The sequence below is a fragment of the Rhinopithecus roxellana genome, chromosome 3, assembly GCF_007565055.1.
Source record: "Rhinopithecus roxellana isolate Shanxi Qingling chromosome 3, ASM756505v1, whole genome shotgun sequence".
NCBI lineage: Eukaryota > Metazoa > Chordata > Mammalia > Primates > Cercopithecidae > Rhinopithecus > Rhinopithecus roxellana.
Window position 1 is genome coordinate 164,120,328 of NC_044551.1, and position 8,038 is coordinate 164,128,365.

Genomic DNA, 8,038 nt, shown 5'->3' on the forward strand with positions numbered 1-8,038 from the left:
CATGTATGGAGAGTCTGGAAACCCAAAGGATTTTGCAAAATTTCAACACATTTCTCTATAACCACATTCCATATGTACAGAATGTGGAAGTAAACCTCAACTAATTATATTTCAAAGCAAAGAATATTTTTTCTCCTTACAGAAAGGGTACAACAGCTCTGGATGTTTAAATTCAAACACACAAAAAGTGGATCTTGATGAATTTCCTAAACAACATTTTTCTCATGCTTGGGTAACTCAGAAATGGCTGTACAGATAGGTTCCACATCCCAGAAAAGAATTTGTTTCTGAATTGGTATGAAACGTGAAATTTCAGCCTAAAGGGTTACAGGAGAGGGAGAAATTTCTAAGACATTGAAAATACAGATGCCATATAAATATAAAGATGATAAATATAAAGAAGGAGCTTTGAGTGAGAGCCACTCTCTCAAAGAGTAAGGGATGTATACCCACTGCCATAAATCTAACAGTACTAGCCATAATTTCAAGGTTTCATGTATTTATCTGAGATGAGTACACAGCTCAACCTCTTTGCCCTTATTGTTTTTTTCTTCAATTTATGTGATACATTTCAGAAAACACTGTACACATTACAAGATATTCTACCTCATATGTCTAAAATTACAAGTTAAAATAAATAACTGCAGTGCTTTGAAAACCTGATAATCTGGTGCGTGTCCTACCAAATTTGATTTACCTAAACTAGACTACATGCAACCATCCTTTTGATGGGTTGCACTATGTCCAATGAGCGCACAGTGAGGGCAGTACTGCTAACGCCTATACAACACACCCACATCAACCAGAGGTTTGCTTTTATCTTGGAGCAATTTTTGGAAAAATGAAAATCCACTTTTCCATGTGAAAAAAAGTTTAAAAAATAAATAAATAAAAAGGCAGCCAGGTGTGGTGGCTCATGCCTGTAATCCCAGCACTTTGGGAGGCCGAGGCAGGCAAATCACTTGAGGTCAGGAGTTCGAGACCAGCCTGGCCAACTTGGTGAAACCCTGTCTCTCCAAAAAAAATACAAAAATTAGCTGGGCATGGTGGTGAGTACCTGTAGTCCCAGCTACTCAGGAGGCTGAGGTAGGAGAATAGGAGAATCATTTGAACCAGGATAGTCGAGATTGTGCCACTGTACTCCAGCCCAAGAGACAGAACAAGACTCCGTCTCAAAAAAACAAACAAACAAAAAATGCTATATGCAAGAGTTGGAGTGAGGACTCCATGGTGCCACTGGCTCACCATTTTCTCTAGGATGTTTTTACTATCACTGCTAAATTCCAATATTCCTCAAGAAGCTTTTCTTCACCACTATAGGACACAGTTACCTTCCAGAGCTCTCTCAGTTGAAGCACACATTGTGAGAGAAGCGAACCATAAAACGGTGATTTGCCTCCCAATTCAATAGTATCAATTATTATTAAAAGAAGTTGCAAATTCCTGAGAGAAAATAGTGAGGTAGAGTTAAGAGAGCTTAGCTAAGTTTTATTGGGTTCTTATCACAAATCAGTCACAGGGTTTAAAATTACACCTTACTTAATGCTTTCTAGTGGGGGTAGGTATTTATTATCTCTATTTATGGGTGGATGTTGGTGAGTGAGAGTAACTAAATGCCAAAGTTAAGTAATGTCCCTGTCTTAGTCTATTTTGTGTTTCTGTAACAGAATATCACATATTGGGTAATTTATAAAGAAAAGAAATTTGTTTCTCACCATTCTGGAGGCTGTGAAGTCCAATATCAAGGTGCCAGCATCTTCCAAGGCCTTTTTGCTGTATCGTCCCATGGTGCAGAAGGTGAGAGCAAGAGAGGGTAAGAAGGTCAAATTAATCCTTTTGTTAGGAACCCATTGCAGCAATTATGACATTAATCCATGCATAAGGGATCTGCCCTCACGACCAAATCACCTCTTAAAAGTCCCCTCTCAACATTGTTGAATTGGGGATTAAGTTTCCAACACATGAACTTTGGGGGACACAAGTACAGACGCTAGAATTGAACTTGTATCTACCAGTCAAAGCCATGTTTTAACATTTACTTCATGTTGTCTTAATATCAGATCCAGTGCTATTCACATTCATAGTCATATAGGCATTACACTTTTTGATGAACAGTTTCTAACTCCTTTTAATAAATAATTATAAACTTTATGTATTTATTATATATTTATAGTTATAAGAGGACTTCATGAGGTTTTATCTGTCACAAATTGGGTTCTCTGGGAAGCAGACTCCAATATGGGGTTCACATACAGGATGCTTACTAAGGAGTGCTCCAAGCTGGGGACAAGAGAGGTGAAGGAAGCAAGATGGGACGGAGATAAGGGAGAAGCCATGCTGTGATGCAGGGCTGAGAGCAGCGTTGTCTGACCTCCAAAGTGGCCTTTATTACTTCCCCATTGCTGCTGTAACAACTTACCACAACACAAATTTATTATCTTAACATGAAACAAATTTATTATTGTACAGTTCTGGAGGGCATAAATCAAAACTGAGTCTGAGTTAAGCTGAAGGTGTTGGCAAGACCGTGTTTTTTCTGGAGGCTGTGGCAGAGAATCACCTGGCACAGCTGCTGGAGGCTGTTTGCCTTCCTTGACTCATGGTTCCTTCCTCCATCGTCAAAGCCAGCTGAATACCATTTTTAAATCTCTCTCTGACTTGATGCCCTTTTCTACCTCCCTCTTGATTATACTGGGCCCTCCTAGGTAATCCAGGATAACTTCCTTGTCTTAAATTCAGCTGATTAGCAACCATAATTCTATCAATAGCCTTAATTCTCCATTGCCACACAACATAGTCACAGGTTCCAGGGATTAGAATGTGGTTATATTTGGGAGAAGGTACTATGCTGCCTAACAATATCAGATTGTCCTTTACTGAAATGAAATGACTCGGCTTATATACCTCTACCTCAATCACCCGTTGAATATAGGACCCCATCCTACTGGATCCACAATCCAAATCTGATAGATTGACAGCTGCAGGTTATCTTCTGACAGCACTCCTAGCGCTGCGCAACAAGTCCATTTTTTAAATTAATTTGTTTATTTTACTTTTTAATTTTTTATTTGTGGGTAAATAGTAGATATAGACAGATTTATTTACTTAATTATGACGTGCATGACACATTTTGATATAGGCATACAATACATAATAACCACATCAAGGTAAATGGGGTATCCATAACCTCAAACATTTATCCTTTCTTTGTGCCACAAATGATCCAATTATGCTCTTATAGTTACTTTTAAATACACAATGAATTATCATTGATTGTAGCCACCCTGTTATGCTATCACATGCTAGATCACATTCATTTTATCTAACTATATTTTTGTACCCATTAATTATTCCCACTTACCCTACCCCCAACTATCCTTCCCACCCTCTGGTAACCATCATTCTACTCTCTATCTCCATGAGTTAAATTGTTTTGATATTTAGCTCTCAAAAAGATGTCAGAATACATGAAGTTTGTCTTTCTGTATCTGGCTTATTTCACTAAACATAATGTTAATTCATGTTCCATCCATATTATTGCATATGACAGGATCTCATTCTATTTTAGGGCTAAATAGCACTCTATTGTGTGTACAGACTGCATTTTCTTTATCCATTTATCTGTTGATGGACACTTAGATTGTTTCCAAATCTTGGCTATGTGACTACTGCCACAGTAAGCATGGGAGTGCAGATATCTCTTTGATATACTGATTTCCTTTCTTTTGGCTATGTACCCAGCAGTAGGATTGCTGGAACCTATGGTAGTTCTATTTTTATTGTTTTTGGGAACTTCCAAACTGTTCTCCATTGTAGTTTTACTAATTTACATTCCCACCAAAAGTGTATGACGGTTCCCTTTTCTCTGTATTCTCACCAGCATTCGCTATTGCCTGTCTTTTGAATACAGGTCATTTAACTGTGGTGAGATGATATCTCATCGTAGTTTTCACTTGCATTTCTCTGATGATCAGTGATGTTAAGCACCTTTTAATATACCTGTTTTCCATTTGTATGTCTTCTTTTGCAAGGTATCTATTCAGACCTTTTGCCGCCTTTTGCCGATTTTTAAATAGGATTATTAGATTTTTTTCCTGTAGAGTTGTTTGAGCTCCTTATATATTCTGGTTATTTATCTCTTGTCAGATGGCTAGTTTGCATATTTTCTCCCATTCTGTGGATTGTCTTTGCACTTTGTTGATTGTTTCCTTTGCCATGCAGAAGCCTTTTAACTTGATGTGATCCCATTTGTCCATTTTTGCTTTGGTTGCCTGTGCTTGTGGGGTATTACTCAATAAATCTTTGCCCAGATCAATGTCTTGGAGAGTTTCCCAACATTTCTTTTTAGGAGTTTCATAGTTGGAGGTCTTAGATTTAAGTTTTTAAGCCATTTTGATTTGATTTTTGTATATGGTAAAATATAAGGGTCTAGATTCATTCTTCCACATATGGATATCCAGTTTTCCCAGCACAATTTATTGAAGAGACTGTCTTTTCCCCAAAGTATATTCTTGGCATCTTTGTTGAAACTGAGTTCACTGTAGACGTATGGATTTATTTCTCACTTCTCGATTCTGTTCCATTGATCTACATTTCTCTTTTTATGTCAGTATGACATGCTATTTGATTACTACAGCTCTGTAATATACTTTGAAGTCAAGTAATGTAATTCATCCAGTTTTGCTCTTTTTGCCCAGGATAGCTTTGGCTCTTATGGATCTTTTATAGTTTCATATAAATTTTAGGATTTTTTTTCTATTTATGTGAAGAATGTCATTGGTATTGTAATAGGGATTGCATTGAATCTGTAGATTGCTTTGAGTAGTATGGACATTTTAACAATATTTATTCTTCCAGTCCATGAACATGAAATATCTTTCCATTTTTGGTGCCCTCTTCAATTTCTTGTTTCAATGTTTTACAGTTTTCATTGTAGAGATTCTTCACTTCTTTGGTTACATTTATCCCTAGTTATTTTATTTGTAGTTATTGTATATAGGATTACTTCTAAAATTTATTTTTCAGATTGTTCATTGTTGGCATATAGAAATGCTATTGATTTTTGTATGTTGATTTTGTATCCTGCAACTTTCCTGAATTTTTTTTTATCAGTTCTAATAGTTTTTTTGTGGAGTATTTAGGCTCTTCCAAATACAAGGTCATATTATCTGCAAACAAGGATAATTTGACTTCTTCCTTTCCACTTTGGATGCCCTTTATTTCTTTCTCTTGTCTGATTCCTCTAGCTAGGACTTCCAGGATTGTGTTGAATAACAGTGGTGACAATGGGCATACTTGTTTTGTTCCAGAACTTACAGGAAGGGCTTTCAGTATTCTCCATTCAGTATGATATTAGCTGTGGGTGTGTTGTATATGACTTTTATTATGTTGAAGTATGTTCCTTCTATTCTGTTTTTCAAGGTTTTTTAAATCATAAAAGGATGTTGAATTTTATCAAATACTTTTTCATCATCAGTTGAAATGATCAGATGGTTTTTGTCCTTCATACTGTTGATATGATATACTACATTGATTGACTTGCATATGTTCAACCATCCTTGCATCTTGGGATAAATCCTGCTTGATCATGATGAATGAATTTTTTAATGTGTTGTTGATTTTAATATGCTAGTATTTTGTTCAGGATTTTTGCATCAGTGTTTATCAGGTATATTGGCCTGTAGTTTTCCTTTTTTTGATGTCTTTGTCTGGTTTTGGTATTAGAGTAATACTGGCTTTGTAGAATGAGTTTGGAAGTATTCCCTCCTTTTTTTCAGAATAGTTTGTGTAGGATTGATATTAGTTCTTTAAATGTTTGGTAAAATTCTGCTCTGAACCCATTGGGTCCTGGGCTTTTCTTTAATGATAGACTTTTTAATATGGCTTAAATATTATTACCTATTGGTTATTGGTTTGCTTAGGTTTGCAGTTTCTTCATAGTTGAATCTTAGCAGGTGGCATGTGTCTAGGAATTTATCCATTTCTCCTACATTTTCCAATTTATTGACATATAGTTGCTCATGGTAGCCTCTAATGAGCCTTTGAATTTCTGCAGTGTTGGTAATAATCTCTCCTTTTTTCACATCTGATTTTATTTATTTGAGTCTTCTATCTTTTTCTTAGTCTGGCTAAAGGTTTGTTGATGTTGTTTATCTTTTCAAAAAACCAACTTTTTGTTTGTTGATCTTTTGTATTTTTTTGGTTTCAGTTTCATGTATTTCTGCTCTGATCTTTATGATTTATTTTCTTCTACTACATTAGGGTTTGGTTTACTCTTGCCTTTCTAGCTCTTTAAGACATATTGTTAGGTTGTTTATTTGAAATTTTTCTACTTTTTTGATGTAGTTGCTTATTGCTATATATTTTCCTCTTAGTACCGCTTTCCCTGTATCCCACAGGTTTCGGTATGCTGTGTTTCCATTTACATTTGTTTCAAGAAATTTTTAAAATGTCCTTTTAAAATTATTCACTGACCTTTTAAAATTATTCACTGACCCACTGATCATTCGAGAGCATATTGTTTGATTTCCAATCATATGACTGCATAAACAAACTTACAAAGAATCAAAGCAAAAACTAATAAAAACTCTATAACTTAATCCTCCACTTTTTAACTTTTTTGCTGTTTCTACTTATGTCTTATTATACTGTCTATGCCTTAAAAAGTCATAGTTTTTGTTTCTGATAGATTCATCTTTTAGTCTTTCTACTCAAAACATGAGTACTTTATACACTACAATTACAGTGTTATAATATTCTATGTTTTACTATTACCAGTTAGTTTTGTAATACTTCAGATGATTTCTCATTGTTCATTAATATCCTTTTCTTTCAGACCAAAGAACTCCCTTTACCATTTCTTATCAGACATGTTTTGTGTTTTAATGAAATCCCTCAGCTTCTGTTTGTCTCAGAAAGCCTTTATTTCTCCTTCATGTTTTACTGGATATGGTATTGTAGGATAACAATTTTTGTCCTTCAGCAGTCATGTCACTCTCTCCTGGCCTGTAAGGTGTCCACTGAGAAGTCTGCTGCCAGACATATTGGACTCCATTGTATGTTATTTGTTTCTTTTCTCTTGCTGCTTTTAGGATCCTTTCCTTATCCTTAACCTTTGGGAGTTTAATTATTAAATGCCTTCGGGTAGCATTCTTTGAGTTAAATTGGCTAGATGTTCTATAACATTCTTGTACTTGAAAGTTAGTATCTTTCTCTAGGTGTGGGAAATTCTCTGTTATTGTCCCTTTGAATAAACTTGCTACCCGAATATCTCTTTCTATACCTTCTCTTTAAGGCCAATAACTTTTAGATTTTCCCTTTTGAGGCTATTTTCTATATCCTGTAGATGTACTCCATCATTTCTTATTCTTTTTTTATTTTGTCTCCTTGGACTGTGTATTTTCAAATAGTTCTGTCTTCAAGCTCGCTAATTTTTTCTTCTACTTGATCAATTTTGCTAGTAAGAGGCTCTGATATAGTCTTCAGTATATCAATTGCTTTCTTCAACTCCAGAATGTCTGTTTTTTTTTTTCTTGTTAATGATACTTTAAGTTCTAGGGTACATGTGCACAACGTGCAGGTTTGTTACATACGTATACATGTGCCATGTTGGTGTGCTGCACCCATTAACTCATCATTTACATTAGGTATATCTCCTAATGCAATCCCTCCCCTCTCACCCCACCCCCAACAGGCCCCAGTATGTGATGTTCCCCTTCCTGTGTCCAAGTGTTCTAATTGTTCAATTCCCACCTATGAGTGAGAACATGCAGTATTTGGTTTTCTGTTCTTGTGATAGTTTGCTGAGAATGATGGTTTCCAGCTGCATCCATGTCCCTACAAAGGACACGAACTCATCCTTTTTTATGGCTGCATAGTATTGCACGGTGTATATGTGCCACATTTTCTTAATCCAGTCTGTCATTGATGGACGTTTGGGTGGGTTCCAAGTCTTTGCTATTGTGAATAGTGCCACAATAAACATACGTGTGCATGTGTCTTTATAGCAGCATGATTTATCATCCTTTGGGTATATACC

At 35.7% G+C, this 8,038-nt stretch overlaps 1 non-coding gene across 1 annotated transcript; it reads left to right on the plus strand.

Annotated features, from left to right (window-relative positions):
- Positions 1 to 716: 716 nt before the first annotated feature.
- LOC115896704 lies at positions 717 to 841 on the plus strand. Its single transcript, XR_004056606.1, has one exon. It is a non-coding gene; the product is annotated as a U4atac minor spliceosomal RNA (small nuclear RNA).
- The last annotated feature ends 7,197 nt before the right edge of the window (positions 842 to 8,038 follow it).